Source organism: Pseudophryne corroboree, unplaced genomic scaffold, assembly GCF_028390025.1.
Source record: "Pseudophryne corroboree isolate aPseCor3 unplaced genomic scaffold, aPseCor3.hap2 scaffold_1557, whole genome shotgun sequence".
In the NCBI taxonomy this organism is placed as follows: Eukaryota; Metazoa; Chordata; class Amphibia; order Anura; family Myobatrachidae; genus Pseudophryne; species Pseudophryne corroboree.
This window is the reverse complement of record NW_026968189.1, coordinates 69,967-88,867: the sequence shown is the minus strand read 5'-3', so window position 1 is coordinate 88,867 and position 18,901 is coordinate 69,967.

Genomic DNA, 18,901 nt, shown 5'->3' with positions numbered 1-18,901 from the left:
GCCGCAAAAGGCCGCCATGCCCTGCATAACCCTTTTCTCTTTTCATATGCAGATGAGGGTTCCAGCCAACTTTGGCCCACTGCTTGGATGACATCACCGTATGCAAATTCGTCTCCTGCAGACCTTCCCCCAGGAATGCTTGTACTAGTTATTGCATATGGTTTGATATTTGATGGTGCTTCAGTATTAGGCAGCCTTCCGCCCTCCCATGTTCATCTGAAAAGATGTGGTCTCCCTGCAGTTGTTGTCCCCAGACGAGAGTTCCCTTGTGCTTCCTCAGTTGAATCTCCTTAACTTGACGGGGGAGGGGCTGCCCGAGCAGCCACCCTCCCCAGCCCTATCCCAACTCATACTTATTTTGCATATGAGATCTCTATATCATGAAGATTGTTCTCACAGGGTGAGGTTCATCCATTATATTTTAAAATAGGAAGGTTCAAATTACATATTTGAATTGATCTATGTGCTGGATTCAAATGTCCCCCCCCCTTCCTTTCTCAATTGTGCCCGTCAGCAGCTATTCTAAGGTTGCTGCCAATGGGTGTGACACATTAATTTCTTCTGTGGGGTACACTGGACTCCACAAGGATTCACATTGGGGTGTAGAGTAGGATCTTGATCTGAGGCACCAACCGGCTCAAAGCTTTTGACTGTTCCCAAGATGCTCAGCGCATTCTCCTCTATAACCCCGCTTCCATGAACAGGGAGCTCAGTTTGTAGTTGTTGCCTTCAGTAGCAGGCCACTTAACAGGGGCCTGCCTCAAGCAGCCTATTCTTAGCTATTAATTTTGACAAGAAAAGAAGAACTTTTTTTATGAGAATCTACAAGGGCTGCAGCAGGCTAGGTCTAATAGACATCTTTACTGCAGCTTCATCACTCCCAGCGGCACTGTATACTCCCGTGCCCTGGTTGCTGGGTCACTGCAGCGGAGGCTCCGGTTTCTTCCTAAGGTCAGTCACACACAATGTAACACCCCGGTATAACAAGTGTGTAAACTATGTGGAACAGGTCAGGGATACCTTGATGGACTATTCCTCCTTCAGCAGCAGCTCTTCTCTATTCCTGGCAGAGAGGCAAGGTTTCCCCAGACACAAAGAAAGGCAGGCAGGGCTTTGTATGAAAGAATAAATGGTTTACCACATAACTCAGAAAAGGAACTGATTACAGTAGGGAAGGGAAAGATTTGATTCAAGCAACTTAAACACAGACACCATATACACTTTAAGTCATTACACAAATGGTAATATAACTAAATCTGAGATTAATACTATGTTGCTTAGTAATAGAAATCAACTTATGCAGACAATATTTAAGTCCCAGATAACATTGGTGTCACTGCAGGGAGTCTCTATGTGCACGTTGGGGCCCGGTTATGTTGTTACATAGTTATATGCAGCTATTGTCTCCTTTAGCTGTGAACAAAATATTGTAGCTCTGTGTAGTAAAGATGATTGTTTAAAACAAACTGGAGCTGCTTCCCATGTAAATCGCTGCATAGGTATAGTAAATATAGGATAATGTCCTTTGCAGTGGAGTAGGTTTCAGTATAAATATGGATTTATCTCACCCAGTCAATAGATGTTTCTGAGGCAGTTTCCCCTCAGATGTAGGCCAGTCAGCATTGGTATAAAGGCTTTATACTCTCCTGTCTCTGACACTTGCTGTGCACTCTCTTGGCTGAGAGTGTCATGGCGTTCTTACTTGTTAATTGCTGCACTTCCACTGCTGTATTTTGCACTACTGCTTACTCTCTCATGCAATTTTCAGCTTATTTGTCTCCCCTCTCTCAGCTGCTCATCTCTGCGTAATGGCGTCGCCAGCTCTTTCCTCACCATGGCTCCAACTGACTTCTCAAACTGCTGTTCAATTTTCTTTTAAATAAACTTTATTTAAAATGGCACAGGCAACTACACTGTTGTCAAAAATGTCCTTGTTGTTATGGGATATCACACGTGCCCCCCCCCCAAAACATGCGTGTCCTCACGCATTTTGGTTTTATCCCTATATAAACTTCTCACTATATCCAGTCACATTCATTAGTGAACACAGATTATGTCTGAAACATTAACATTTATCAACATTTTTAACATCAGTATCTGATAGGTATAATTCCTTTTGTGCTATAGTACATTAACACATGCTCCTGGAGCAATCGGTTGAAATCTGGACAGTATATGGTCTTGAAAAGTTTGTCTAGGAAACCTCAACCCCCCTGCCATGGATGAGTATTGAACTCTTTCTAAACTGTCTTTGGGACATGCTGTACAAAACTGCAGCTGACTATGGTGGTTTTCTGTTTTGCAAGCCCTAGTCTTCTTGCCTCCTTGTCGGTGACAAACCACCTTAGTCTGCTGTAAATACATTTTATGAGCCTCTTCCATTCCATCTTGGGATTCAGTATCACAGCTGGTTTGGGACAATGGATTCTGGAGAGAAAGAGGCAGCAAGGTTCTTCTTACAGAACAGGTTGGACAGTTTCGGCACCATCTCTTGATGTCTTCCCTCATTTCAACCCAAAAGAACTTTTTCCAGATGCTTGTTTCCATCCTTTTGCACCCAGGGTGACCTGACTTGTCGTGATATTCTTCAAGCACATAACAAGCACTTTGTCTTGGAATTACAAGTTGACTGATCCTATAATGAGTATTAGGATCCACACTACATCGAACCAACTGTCCTTTCTCTTCAAACAGCCTTTCTCGCTGTCTCAACAACTTCAGGAGTTCTGGCGAGGATTCTTGCCTTTGTCGCTTGGTCAGGTATTTCCCAATCTTCAGTAAGGCTTTGAGGTGTCTTATCATCTGACTTTTATCTTGCAGGTGGTCAAAACTGGTTCCTTGAATAGGTTGCTCACAGTTTCTAGAACTGGATGCTATATTATTCATGCCTAACATTGAAGCATTCTTTCGGATAATCTGGACACTGGAGATGGGCATTTCTATCATTATTTGGCTAGCCTTATTTTTTTCATGTTCCTCTCTTACAGATAATTCTGTTATCATTCTTCCCTTTTGTTTGGCTATCCCAGGTTGAAGGCCTTGTTTCTCCTGGAGCTTGTCAGTTTGAAACTCTCCTTGGAGTGCTGCTACGAGCTCCTCACAGCAGTTCCGCAACACATTCATGCCCACTATCACTGGAGGCAATCCATCATCTTGGGCAGTGGTGATGATGAAGCCTTGCTGTGGTAGCACTGTTCGTCCGATTTGAATTTCAGCTTCCGAGTATCCTTTGCAAGGGATGCAGTGCCCATTGCTTGCAATCGGGTTTATCAATGTGGAAGTTGACGGAAACATCTGTTCCTCAGTCCAATGCTGCTCAAACTGTGTTGCTTGTATTGTGGTCACTTGTGATCCAGTGTCTAAGAGAGCGGGCATTGAGACTCCATTGATGCAAACTTGAACCACCGGGCTTTGGCTAACATAACGGGTTAACCACATGAATTTGGAGTTTAAATGATCTGGCTGCTCAAATTCTCTCTTAATTTGTCCGCTTCCTTCACAGCTTTGAAAAATGGGTCGCCTTTGGGAGGCAAAGTGGTTGGAAAAAAGTGTCTCCCTGTTTCTATGTAGGTCCCATTGGGAACTGTTCAGTGGTCTCCTCTCCTGGCACCATTCCATTTCTTCATGGAGCAGTGCCTGCTGTCTCTTCAGAATCTGCAGGTCTCTGCGCATCTCTGTCACACCACGTGTCAGTTCAGCCAGCAGACTTCGTAACTCACTAGAAGAGTCAAATATGCATGTCTTTGAACATGGCACTGTCACTCCTTTTACTGTAGGTGGGTAAGTAGCTCCTTTAAAACTTGACTCCTGGGCATCAGAATTCTCTTGATACCGTGGCATCTCTGGAATAGACTCTTGTGGAACAGCCCCTGAAGTAAGACTGGAGCCTAGAACTTTAATCGCAGCCTCTTTAAAATCCAGGAATGTGCTTCCAGGCTTCTGCAATCTCAATAGTCGCAGCTGAGTTTTACAAATTCGCCCCTTGCACCTTCAGTGAACTGGTCCAATAACATTTTCTCTTTGTCATGCACTTGCTCAGGGTCTGCTTGCTGAACATCTCTGAGTGCTTCCTGCAAGCTGAGGGCATAGCCCCGTAGTGACTCTCCTGGTTGTTGCTTTCGAGCAAAGAAGTGCATTTTAAGTTCTGACACTGTCCTTGTGTCAAATGTGGTAGCAAGCCTGTTGAGGATCTGGTCCACAGTCTTCTTCTCTTCAGTAGGCCAGGAAGTAACCTCTCTAAGTGCAAGCCCTTTCAACTGTCCCATCAAGATCTCCACCTTTTGCTGCTCTTTCAGCGGGTACAGACGAAACAAAGACTGCAGTAGTATCCTCATCAGTTTATTTTTGTCAATTACCATTTTAATAATCGGGTAAAGAAAATTAAGTGGATTTTTGAAAGAAAACAATACTGTCAATATACTATTAAAACAAATTAAAATGGTAAAAGTTATTGTACTTTAAGTAAAAATAAAAGAGCAAAAATATCAATCCCAGTTTTGGATTACTTTAATTAACAAAAAAAAATGCATATAGCAGAGGATAGTTTCAATCTGCCTACCTCTGGGCTATGGACCCAGCATGCTTCCATTACAGTACTCTGCTGCACATGTAATTGCAAGAGATCCTGAAGCACTCACTCATCATGGGAAAGTACCAATGTGTTTCTTCATTGGTTGATGGAAGAAACATCTTACAAAAACTCTCCAGATTATTGACTATTTAAAGTTTTTCTTGGAAACGTTCTAGATGAATGCTTATCAGCCTTTGTCAGTATGTACTTTTGCAAAGTGTCGCTGTGGCGCAATCAGTTAGTGTGTACGGCTATTAACCAAAAGGTTGGTGGTTCAATCCCACCCAGGGACGTAATTGACCTTGTTATCAGATTTTGGTGATCTTTAAGTAGACAAGTCAAAATTTCAAAAACCCCTGTTATGGTGTAGGGTACCTGGCCTTCTCTGATGTAATCAGAGTTAGATTTGATTCAGTGATTTTATAAAAACAGCTAGGAAGCACAATTTAGCAGTGGGTTGCAGAGAAAAAGAAAAATGCTGGCAGAAAAATCCAATTGAGTGATTAAACAGCTCTTCATTTTCTGGCTTTATTTTTATGATAACAAATTTGTTCTCTGAAAAGTGTCCACAAAGCCAAGTATCTGATTAACATCTTTGTAGGGATGGTTTTTCACCTATTACTAAATTAAACTTGCTTCATTGGAAAGGCAGCAAGATGTATCCTCATTTCAATATCTACGGAAATAATACAGGTTGACACCATGAAACATTAACGCCACTGCATCTTTGCTGTTTTCTCATGTGGAAGTCTGTTTAATGTGAAAACAAGGTGATCTCTAATTAGCACACAGGTAAGGAATTAAGAAAATCTTTATTTAAGGGTGAAGATGTTTCTCACAAAATCGTTGCCCCAATGCATCATTGAAATCCAAGCTGGAAAGATGATTTTAATATATTACTTGAACATTTTATATTGCTCTTCTGGTGATAATGTAGTTTGTTTTTGTCAATTACCATTTTAATAATCGGGTAAAGAAAATTAAGTGGATTTTTGAAAGAAAACAATACTGTCAATATACTATTAAAACAAATTAAAATGGTAAAAGTTATTGTACTTTAAGTAAAAATAAAAGAGCAAAAATATCAATCCCAGTTTTGGATTACTTTAATTAACAAAAAAAAATGCATATAGCAGAGGATAGTTTCAATCTGCCTACCTCTGGGTTATGGACCCAGCATGCTTCCATTACAGTACTCTGCTGCACATGTAAGTGCAAGAGATCCTGAAGCACTCACTCATCATGGGAAAGTACCAATGTGTTTCTTCATTGGTTGATGGAAGAAACATCTTACAAAAACTCTCCACATTATTGACTTTTTAAAATGTTTCTAGGAATCGTTCTAGATGAATGCTTATTAGCCTTTGTCAGTATGGACTTTTGCAAAGTGTTGCTGTGGTGCAATCAGTTACTGCGTAAGGCTATTAACCAAAAGGTTGGTGGTTCAATCCCACCCAGGGACGTAATTGACCTTGTTATCAGATTTTGGTGATCTTTATGTAGACAAGTCAAAATTTCGAAAACCCCTGTTATGGTGTAGGGTACCTGGCCTTCTCTGATGTAATCAGAGTTAGATTTGATTCAGTGATTTTATAAAAACAGCTAGGAAGCACAATTTAGCAGTGGTTTGCAGAGAAAAAGAAATATGCTGGCAAAAAAATCCAATTGAGTGATTAAATAGCTCTTCATTTTCTGGCTTTATTTTTATGCTAACAAATTTGTTCTCTGAAAAGTGTCCACAAAGCCAAGTATCTGATTAACATCTTTGTAGGGATGGTTTTTCACCTATTACTAAATTAAACTTGCTTCATTGGAAAGGCAGCAAGGTGCATCCTCATTTCAATATCTACTGAAATAATACAGGTTGACACCAGGAAACATTAACGCCACTGCATCCTTGCTGCTTTCTCATGTGGAAGTCTGTTTAATGTGAAAACAAGGTGATATCTAATTAGCACACAGGTAAGGAATTAAGAAAATCTTTATTTAAGGGTGAAGATGTTTCTCACAAAATCGTTGCCCCAATGCATCATTGAAATTCAAGCTGGAAAGATGATTTTAATATATCATTTGTACATTTTGTATTGCTCTTCTGGTGACAATGTAGTTTGTTTTTGTCAATTACCATTTTAATAATCGGGTAAAGAAAATTAATTGGATTTTTGAAAGAAAACAATACTGTCAATATACTATTAAAACAAATTAAAATGGTAAAAGTTATTGTACTTTAAGTAAAAATAAAAGAGCAAAAATATCAATCCCAGTTTTGGATTACTTTAATTAACAAAAAAAAATGCATATAGCAGAGGATAGTTTCAATCTGCCTACCTCTGGGTTATGGACCCAGCATGCTTCCATTACAGTACTCTGCTGCACATGTAAGTGCAAGAGATCCTGAAGCACTCACTCATCATGGGAAAGTACCAATGTGTTTCTTCATTGGTTGATGGAAGAAACATCTTACAAAAACTCTCCACATTATTGACTTTTTAAAATGTTTCTAGGAATCGTTCTAGATGAATGCTTATTAGCCTTTGTCAGTATGGACTTTTGCAAAGTGTTGCTGTGGCGCAATCAGTTACTGTGTAAGGCTAATAACCAAAAGGTTGGTGGTTCAATCCCACCCAGGGACGTAATTGACCTTGTTATCAGATTTTGGTGATCTTTATGTAGACAAGTCAAAATTTCAAACCCCCTCTTATGGTGTAGGGTACCTGGCCTTCTCTGATGTAATCAGAGTTAGATTTGATTCAGTGATTTTATAAAAACAGCTAGGAAGCACAATTTAGCAGTGGGTTGCAGAGAAAAAGAAATATGCTGGCAAAAAAATCCAATTGAGTGATTAAACAGCTCTTCATTTTCTGGCTTTATTTTTATGCTAACAAATTTGTTCTCTGAAAAGTGTCCACAAAGCCAAGTTTCTGATTAACACCTTTGCAGGGATGGTTTTTCACCTATTACTAAATTAAACTTGCTTCATTGGAAAGGCTGCAAGATGCATCCTCATTTGAATATCTACTGAAATAATACAGGTTGACACCAGGAAACATTAACGCCACTGCATCCTTGCTGCTTTCTCATGTGGAAGTCTGTTTAATGTGAAAACAAGGTGATATCTAATTAGCACACAGGTAAGGAATTAAGAAAATCTTTATTTAAGGGTGAAGATGTTTCTCACAAAATCGTTGCCCCAATGCATCATTGAAATTCAAGCTGGAAAGATTATTTTAATATATCACTTGTACATTTTGTATTGCTCTTCTGGTGACAATGTAGTTTGTTTTTGTCAATTACCATTTTAATAATCGGGTAAAGAAAATTAAGTGGATTTTTGAAAGAAAACAATACTGTCAATATACTATTAAAACAAATGAAAATGGTAAAAGTTATTGTACTTTAAGTAAAAATAAAAGAGCAAAAATATCAATCCCAGTTTTGGATTACTTTAATTAACAAAAAAAAACGCATATAGCAGAGGATAGTTTCAATCTGCCTACCTCTGGGCTATGGACCCAGCATGCTTCCATTACAGTACTCTGCTGCACATGTAATTGCAAGAGATCCTGAAGTACTCACTCATCATGGGAAAGTACCAATGTGTTTCTTCATTGGTTGATGGAAGAAACATCTTACAAAAACTCTCCAGATTATTGACTACTTAAAGTTTTTCTAGGAAACGTTCTAGATGAATGCTTATTAGCCTTTGTCAGTATGTACTTTTGCAAAGTGTCGCTGTGGCGCAATCAGTTAGTGTGTACGGCTATTAACCAAAAGGTTGGTGGTTCAATCCCACCCAGGGATGTAATTGACCTTGTTATCAGATTTTGGTGATCTTTAAGTAGACAAGTCAAAATTTCAAAAACCCCTGTTATGGTGTTGGGTACCTGGCCTTCTCTGATGTAATCAGAGTTAGATTTGATTCAGTGATTTTATAAAAACAGCTAGGAAGCACAATTTAGCAGTGGTTTGCAGAGAAAAAGAAATATGCTGGCAAAAAAATCCAATTGAGTGATTAAACAGCTCTTCATTTTCTGGCTTTATTTTTATGCTAACAAATTTGTTCTCTGAAAAGTGTCCACAAAGCCAAGTATCTGATTAACATCTTTGTAGGGATGGTTTTTCACCTATTACTAAATTAAACTTGCTTCATTGGAAAGGCAGCAAGATGCATCCTCATTTCAATATCTACTGAAATAATACAGGTTGACACCAGGAAACATTAACGCCACTGCATCCTTGCTGCTTTCTCATGTGGAAGTCTGTTTAATGTGAAAACAAGGTGATATCTAATTAGCACACAGGTAAGGAATTAAGAAAATCTTTATTTAAGGGTGAAGATGTTTCTCACAAAATCGTTGCCCCAATGCATCATTGAAATTCAAGCTGGAAAGATGATTTTAATATATCACTTGTACATTTTGTATTGCTCTTCTGGTGACAATGTAGTTTGTTTTTGTCAATTACCATTTTAATAATAGGGTAAAGAAAATTAAGTGGATTTTTGAAAGAAAACAATACTGTCAATATACTATTAAAACAAATTAAAATGGTAAAAGTTATTGTACTTTAAGTAAAAATAAAAGAGCAAAAATATCAATCCTAGTTTTGGATTACTTTAATTAACAAAAAAAAATGCATATAGCAGAGGATAGTTTCAATCTGCCTACCTCTGGGTTAAGGGGCCCAGCATGCTTCCATTGCAGTACTCTGCTGCACATGTAAGTGCAAGAGAACCTGAAGCACTCACTCATCATGGGAAAGTACCAATGCGTTTCTTCATTGGTTGATGGAAGAAACATCTTACAAAAACTCTCCAGATTATTGACTTTTTAAAGTTTTCTAGGAAACGTTCTAGATGAATGCTTATTAGCCTTTGTCAGTATGTACTTTTGCAAAGTGTCTCTGTAGTGCAATCGGTTAGTGTGTTTGGTTATTAACCAAAGGGTTGGTGGTTCAATCCCACCCAGGGATGTTATTGACCTTGTCATCAGATTTTGGTGATCTTTAAGTAGACAAGTCAAAATTTCAAACCCCCTCTTATGGTGTAGGGTACCTGGCCTACTCTGATGTAATCAGAGTTAGATTTGATTAAGTGATTTTATAAAAAAACAGCTAGGAAGCACAATTTAGCAGTGGTTTGCAGAGAAAATGAAATATGCTGGCAGAAAAATCCAATTGAGTGATTAAACAGCTCTTCATTTTCTGGCTTTATTTTTATGCTAACTAATTTGTTCTCTGAAAAGTGTCCACAAAGCCAAGTATCGGATTAACATCTTTGTAGGGATGGTTTTTCACCTATTACTAAATTAAACTTGCTTCATTGGAAAGGCAGCAAGATGCATCCTCATTTCAATATCTACTGAAATAATACAGGTTGACACCAGGAAACATTAACGCCACTGCATCCTTGCTGCTTTCTCATGTGGAAGTCTGTTTAATGTGAAAACAAGGTGATATCTAATTAGCACACAGGTAAGGAATTAAGAAAATCTTTATTTAAGGGTAAGATGTTTCTCACAAAATCGTTGCCCCAATGCATCATTGAAATTCAAGCTGGAAAGATGATTTTAATATATCATTTGTACATTTTGTATTGCTCTTCTGGTGACAATGTAGTTTGTTTTTGTCAATTACCATTTTAATAATCGGGTAAAGAAAATTAATTGGATTTTTGAAAGAAAACAATACTGTCAATATACTATTAAAACAAATTAAAATGGTAAAAGTTATTGTACTTTAAGTAAAAATAAAAGAGCAAAAATATCAATCCCAGTTTTGGATTACTTTAATTAACAAAAAAAAATGCATATAGCAGAGGATAGTTTCAATCTGCCTACCTCTGGGTTATGGACCCAGCATGCTTCCATTACAGTACTCTGCTGCACATGTAAGTGCAAGAGATCCTGAAGCACTCACTCATCATGGGAAAGTACCAATGTGTTTCTTCATTGGTTGATGGAAGAAACATCTTACAAAAACTCTCCACATTATTGACTTTTTAAAATGTTTCTAGGAATCGTTCTAGATGAATGCTTATTAGCCTTTGTCAGTATGGACTTTTGCAAAGTGTTGCTGTGGCGCAATCAGTTACTGTGTAAGGCTATTAACCAAAAGGTTGGTGGTTCAATCCCACCCAGGGACGTAATTGACCTTGTTATCAGATTTTGGTGATCTTTATGTAGACAAGTCAAAATTTCAAACCCCCTCTTATGGTGTAGGGTACCTGGCCTTCTCTGATGTAATCAGAGTTAGATTTGATTCAGTGATTTTATAAAAACAGCTAGGAAGCACAATTTAGCAGTGGGTTGCAGAGAAAAAGAAATATGCTGGCAAAAAAATCCAATTGAGTGATTAAACAGCTCTTCATTTTCTGGCTTTATTTTTATGCTAACAAATTTGTTCTCTGAAAAGTGTCCACAAAGCCAAGTTTCTGATTAACACCTTTGTAGGGATGGTTTTTCACCTATTACTAAATTAAACTTGCTTCATTGGAAAGGCAGCAAGATGCATCCTCATTTGAATATCTACTGAAATAATACAGGTTGACACCAGGAAACATTAACGCCACTGCATCCTTGCTGCTTTCTCATGTGGAAGTCTGTTTAATGTGAAAACAAGGTGATATCTAATTAGCACACAGGTAAGGAATTAAGAAAATCTTTATTTAAGGGTGAAGATGTTTCTCACAAAATCGTTGCCCCAATGCATCATTGAAATTCAAGCTGGAAAGATGATTTTAATATATCATTTGTACATTTTGTATTGCTCTTCTGGTGACAATGTAGTTTGTTTTTGTCAATTACCATTTTAATAATCGGGTAAAGAAAATTAATTGGATTTTTGAAAGAAAACAATACTGTCAATATACTATTAAAACAAATTAAAATGGTAAAAGTTATTGTACTTTAAGTAAAAATAAAAGAGCAAAAATATCAATCCCAGTTTTGGATTACTTTAATTAACAAAAAAAAATGCATATAGCAGAGGATAGTTTCAATCTGCCTACCTCTGGGTTATGGACCCAGCATGCTTCCATTACAGTACTCTGCTGCACATGTAAGTGCAAGAGATCCTGAAGCACTCACTCATCATGGGAAAGTACCAATGTGTTTCTTCATTGGTTGATGGAAGAAACATCTTACAAAAACTCTCCACATTATTGACTTTTTAAAATGTTTCTAGGAATCGTTCTAGATGAATGCTTATTAGCCTTTGTCAGTATGGACTTTTGCAAAGTGTTGCTGTGGCGCAATCAGTTACTGTGTAAGGCTATTAACCAAAAGGTTGGTGGTTCAATCCCACCCAGGGACGTAATTGACCTTGTTATCAGATTTTGGTGATCTTTATGTAGACAAGTCAAAATTTCAAACCCCCTCTTATGGTGTAGGGTACCTGGCCTTCTCTGATGTAATCAGAGTTAGATTTGATTCAGTGATTTTATAAAAACAGCTAGGAAGCACAATTTAGCAGTGGGTTGCAGAGAAAAAGAAATATGCTGGCAAAAAAATCCAATTGAGTGATTAAACAGCTCTTCATTTTCTGGCTTTATTTTTATGCTAACAAATTTGTTCTCTGAAAAGTGTCCACAAAGCCAAGTTTCTGATTAACACCTTTGTAGGGATGGTTTTTCACCTATTACTAAATTAAACTTGCTTCATTGGAAAGGCAGCAAGATGCATCCTCATTTGAATATCTACTGAAATAATACAGGTTGACACCAGGAAACATTAACGCCACTGCATCCTTGCTGCTTTCTCATGTGGAAGTCTGTTTAATGTGAAAACAAGGTGATATCTAATTAGCACACAGGTAAGGAATTAAGAAAATCTTTATTTAAGGGTGAAGATGTTTCTCACAAAATCGTTGCCCCAATGCATCATTGAAATTCAAGCTGGAAAGATGATTTTAATATATCACTTGTACATTTTGTATTGCTCTTCTGGTGACAATGTAGTTTGTTTTTGTCAATTACCATTTTAATAATCGGGTAAAGAAAATTAAGTGGATTTTTGAAAGAAAACAATACTGTCAATATACTATTAAAACAAATGAAAATGGTAAAAGTTATTGTACTTTAAGTAAAAATAAAAGAGCAAAAATATCAATCCCAGTTTTGGATTACTTTAATTAACAAAAAAAACGCATATAGCAGAGGATAGTTTCAATCTGCCTACCTCTGGGCTATGGACCCAGCATGCTTCCATTACAGTACTCTGCTGCACATGTAATTGCAAGAGATCCTGAAGTACTCACTCATCATGGGAAAGTACCAATGTGTTTCTTCATTGGTTGATGGAAGAAACATCTTACAAAAACTCTCCAGATTATTGACTACTTAAAGTTTTTCTAGGAAACGTTCTAGATGAATGCTTATTAGCCTTTGTCAGTATGTACTTTTGCAAAGTGTCGCTGTGGCGCAATCAGTTAGTGTGTACGGCTATTAACCAAAAGGTTGGTGGTTCAATCCCACCCAGGGATGTAATTGACCTTGTTATCAGATTTTGGTGATCTTTAAGTAGACAAGTCAAAATTTCAAAAACCCCTGTTATGGTGTAGGGTACCTGGCCTTCTCTGATGTAATCAGAGTTAGATTTGATTCAGTGATTTTATAAAAACAGCTAGGAAGCACAATTTAGCAGTGGTTTGCAGAGAAAAAGAAATATGCTGGCAAAAAAATCCAATTGAGTGATTAAACAGCTCTTCATTTTCTGGCTTTATTTTTATGCTAACAAATTTGTTCTCTGAAAAGTGTCCACAAAGCCAAGTATCTGATTAACATCTTTGTAGGGATGGTTTTTCACCTATTACTAAATTAAACTTGCTTCATTGGAAAGGCAGCAAGATGCATCCTCATTTCAATATCTACTGAAATAATACAGGTTGACACCAGGAAACATTAACGCCACTGCATCCTTGCTGCTTTCTCATGTGGAAGTCTGTTTAATGTGAAAACAAGGTGATATCTAATTAGCACACAGGTAAGGAATTAAGAAAATCTTTATTTAAGGGTGAAGATGTTTCTCACAAAATCGTTGCCCCAATGCATCATTGAAATTCAAGCTGGAAAGATGATTTTAATATATCACTTGTACATTTTGTATTGCTCTTCTGGTGACAATGTAGTTTGTTTTTGTCAATTACCATTTTAATAATAGGGTAAAGAAAATTAAGTGGATTTTTGAAAGAAAACAATACTGTCAATATACTATTAAAACAAATTAAAATGGTAAAAGTTATTGTACTTTAAGTAAAAATAAAAGAGCAAAAATATCAATCCCAGTTTTGGATTACTTTAATTAACAAAAAAAAATGCATATAGCAGAGGATAGTTTCAATCTGCCTACCTCTGGGTTAAGGGGCCCAGCATGCTTCCATTGCAGTACTCTGCTGCACATGTAAGTGCAAGAGAACCTGAAGCACTCACTCATCATGGGAAAGTACCAATGCGTTTCTTCATTGGTTGATGGAAGAAACATCTTACAAAAACTCTCCAGATTATTGACTTTTTAAAGTTTTCTAGGAAACGTTCTAGATGAATGCTTATTAGCCTTTGTCAGTATGTACTTTTGCAAAGTGTCTCTGTGGTGCAATCGATTAGTGTGTTTGGTTATTAACCAAAGGGTTGGTGGTTCAATCCCACCCAGGGATGTTATTGACCTTGTCATCAGATTTTGGTGATCTTTAAGTAGACAAGTCAAAATTTCAAACCCCCTCTTATGGTGTAGGGTACCTGGCCTACTCTGATGTAATCAGAGTTAGATTTGATTAAGTGATTTTATCAAAAAACAGCTAGGAAGCACAATTTAGCAGTGGTTTGCAGAGAAAATGAAATATGCTGGCAGAAAAATCCAATTGAGTGATTAAACAGCTCTTCATTTTCTGGCTTTATTTTTATGCTAACTAATTTGTTCTCTGAAAAGTGTCCACAAAGCCAAGTATCGGATTAACATCTTTGTAGGGATGGTTTTTCACCTATTACTAAATTAAACTTGCTTCATTGGAAAGGCAGCAAGATGCATCCTCATTTCAATATCTACTGAAATAATACAGGTTGACACCAGGAAACATTAACGCCACTGCATCCTTGCTGCTTTCTCATGTGGAAGTCTGTTTAATGTGAAAACAAGGTGATATCTAATTAGCACACAGGTAAGGAATTAAGAAAATCTTTATTTAAGGGTGAAGATGTTTCTCACAAAATCGTTGCCCCAATGCATCATTGAAATTCAAGCTGGAAAGATGATTTTAATATATCACTTGTACATTTTGTATTGCTCTTCTGGTGACAATGTAGTTTGTTTTTGTCAATTACCATTTTAATAATAGGGTAAAGAAAATTAAGTGGATTTTTGAAAGAAAACAATACTGTCAATATACTATTAAAACAAATTAAAATGGTAAAAGTTATTGTACTTTAAGTAAAAATAAAAGAGCAAAAATATCAATCCTAGTTTTGGATTACTTTAATTAACAAAAAAAAATGCATATAGCAGAGGATAGTTTCAATCTGCCTACCTCTGGGTTAAGGGGCCCAGCATGCTTCCATTGCAGTACTCTGCTGCACATGTAAGTGCAAGAGAACCTGAAGCACTCACTCATCATGGGAAAGTACCAATGTGTTTCTTCATTGGTTGATGGAAGAAACATCTTACAAAAACTCTCCACATTATTGACTTTTTAAAATGTTTCTAGGAATCGTTCTAGATGAATGCTTATTAGCCTTTGTCAGTATGGACTTTTGCAAAGTGTTGCTGTGGCGCAATCAGTTACTGTGTAAGGCTAATAACCAAAAGGTTGGTGGTTCAATCCCACCCAGGGACGTAATTGACCTTGTTATCAGATTTTGGTGATCTTTATGTAGACAAGTCAAAATTTCAAACCCCCTCTTATGGTGTAGGGTACCTGGCCTTCTCTGATGTAATCAGAGTTAGATTTGATTCAGTGATTTTATAAAAACAGCTAGGAAGCACAATTTAGCAGTGGGTTGCAGAGAAAAAGAAATATGCTGGCAAAAAAATCCAATTGAGTGATTAAACAGCTCTTCATTTTCTGGCTTTATTTTTATGCTAACAAATTTGTTCTCTGAAAAGTGTCCACAAAGCCAAGTTTCTGATTAACACCTTTGCAGGGATGGTTTTTCACCTATTACTAAATTAAACTTGCTTCATTGGAAAGGCTGCAAGATGCATCCTCATTTGAATATCTACTGAAATAATACAGGTTGACACCAGGAAACATTAACGCCACTGCATCCTTGCTGCTTTCTCATGTGGAAGTCTGTTTAATGTGAAAACAAGGTGATATCTAATTAGCACACAGGTAAGGAATTAAGAAAATCTTTATTTAAGGGTGAAGATGTTTCTCACAAAATCGTTGCCCCAATGCATCATTGAAATTCAAGCTGGAAAGATTATTTTAATATATCACTTGTACATTTTGTATTGCTCTTCTGGTGACAATGTAGTTTGTTTTTGTCAATTACCATTTTAATAATCGGGTAAAGAAAATTAAGTGGATTTTTGAAAGAAAACAATACTGTCAATATACTATTAAAACAAATGAAAATGGTAAAAGTTATTGTACTTTAAGTAAAAATAAAAGAGCAAAAATATCAATCCCAGTTTTGGATTACTTTAATTAACAAAAAAAAACGCATATAGCAGAGGATAGTTTCAATCTGCCTACCTCTGGGCTATGGACCCAGCATGCTTCCATTACAGTACTCTGCTGCACATGTAATTGCAAGAGATCCTGAAGTACTCACTCATCATGGGAAAGTACCAATGTGTTTCTTCATTGGTTGATGGAAGAAACATCTTACAAAAACTCTCCAGATTATTGACTACTTAAAGTTTTTCTAGGAAACGTTCTAGATGAATGCTTATTAGCCTTTGTCAGTATGTACTTTTGCAAAGTGTCGCTGTGGCGCAATCAGTTAGTGTGTACGGCTATTAACCAAAAGGTTGGTGGTTCAATCCCACCCAGGGATGTAATTGACCTTGTTATCAGATTTTGGTGATCTTTAAGTAGACAAGTCAAAATTTCAAAAACCCCTGTTATGGTGTTGGGTACCTGGCCTTCTCTGATGTAATCAGAGTTAGATTTGATTCAGTGATTTTATAAAAACAGCTAGGAAGCACAATTTAGCAGTGGTTTGCAGAGAAAAAGAAATATGCTGGCAAAAAAATCCAATTGAGTGATTAAACAGCTCTTCATTTTCTGGCTTTATTTTTATGCTAACAAATTTGTTCTCTGAAAAGTGTCCACAAATCCAAGTATCTGATTAACATCTTTGTAGGGATGGTTTTTCACCTATTACTAAATTAAACTTGCTTCATTGGAAAGGCAGCAAGATGCATCCTCATTTCAATATCTACTGAAATAATACAGGTTGACACCAGGAAACATTAACGCCACTGCATCCTTGCTGCTTTCTCATGTGGAAGTCTGTTTAATGTGAAAACAAGGTGATATCTAATTAGCACACAGGTAAGGAATTAAGAAAATCTTTATTTAAGGGTGAAGATGTTTCTCACAAAATCGTTGCCCCAATGCATCATTGAAATTCAAGCTGGAAAGATGATTTTAATATATCACTTGTACATTTTGTATTGCTCTTCTGGTGACAATGTAGTTTGTTTTTGTCAATTACCATTTTAATAATAGGGTAAAGAAAATTAAGTGGATTTTTGAAAGAAAACAATACTGTCAATATACTATTAAAACAAATTAAAATGGTAAAAGTTATTGTACTTTAAGTAAAAATAAAAGAGCAAAAATATCAATCCTAGTTTTGGATTACTTTAATTAACAAAAAAAAATGCATATAGCAGAGGATAGTTTCAATCTGCCTACCTCTGGGTTAAGGGGCCCAGCATGCTTCCATTGCAGTACTCTGCTGCACATGTAAGTGCAAGAGAACCTGAAGCACTCACTCATCATGGGAAAGTACCAATGCGTTTCTTCATTGGTTGATGGAAGAAACATCTTACAAAAACTCTCCAGATTATTGACTTTTTAAAGTTTTCTAGGAAACGTTCTAGATGAATGCTTATTAGCCTTTGTCAGTATGTACTTTTGCAAAGTGTCTCTGTAGTGCAATCGGTTAGTGTGTTTGGTTATTAACCAAAGGGTTGGTGGTTCAATCCCACCCAGGGATGTTATTGACCTTGTCATCAGATTTTGGTGATCTTTAAGTAGACAAGTCAAAATTTCAAACCCCCTCTTATGGTGTAGGGTACCTGGCCTACTCTGATGTAATCAGAGTTAGATTTGATTAAGTGATTTTATCAAAAAACAGCTAGGAAGCACAATTTAGCAGTGGTTTGCAGAGAAAATGAAATATGCTGGCAGAAAAATCCAATTGAGTGATTAAACAGCTCTTCATTTTCTGGCTTTATTTTTATGCTAACTAATTTGTTCTCTGAAAAGTGTCCACAAAGCCAAGTATCGGATTAACATCTTTGTAGGGATGGTTTTTCACCTATTACTAAATTAAACTTGCTTCATTGGAAAGGCAGCAAGATGCATCCTCATTTCAATATCTACTGAAATAATACAGGTTGACACCAGGAAACATTAACGCCACTGCATCCTTGCTGCTTTCTCATGTGGAAGTCTGTTTAATGTGAAAACAAGGTGATATCTAATTAGCACACAGGTAAGGAATTAAGAAAATCTTTATTTAAGGGTAAGATGTTTCTCACAAAATCGTTGCCCCAATGCATCATTGAAATTCAAGCTGGAAAGATGATTTTAATATATCATTTGTACATTTTGTATTGCTCTTCTGGTGACAATGTAGTTTGTTTTTGTCAATTGCCATTTTAATAATCGGGTAAAGAAAATTAATTGGATTTTTGAAAGAAAACAATACTGTCAATATACTATTAAAACAAATTAAAATGGTAAAAGTTATTGTACTTTAAGTAAAAATAAAAGAGCAAAAATATCAATCCCAGTTTTGGATTACTTTAATTAACAAAAAAAAATGCATATAGCAGAGGATAGTTTCAATCTGCCTACCTCTGGGTTATGGACCCAGCATGCTTCCATTACAGTACTCTGCTGCACATGTAAGTGCAAGAGATCCTGAAGCACTCACTCATCATGGGAAAGTACCAATGTGTTTCTTCATTGGTTGATGGAAGAAACATCTTACAAAAACTCTCCACATTATTGACTTTTTAAAATGTTTCTAGGAATCGTTCTAGATGAATGCTTATTAGCCTTTGTCAGTATGGACTTTTGCAAAGTGTTGCTGTGGCGCAATCAGTTACTGTGTAAGGCTATTAACCAAAAGGTTGGTGGTTCAATCCCACCCAGGGACGT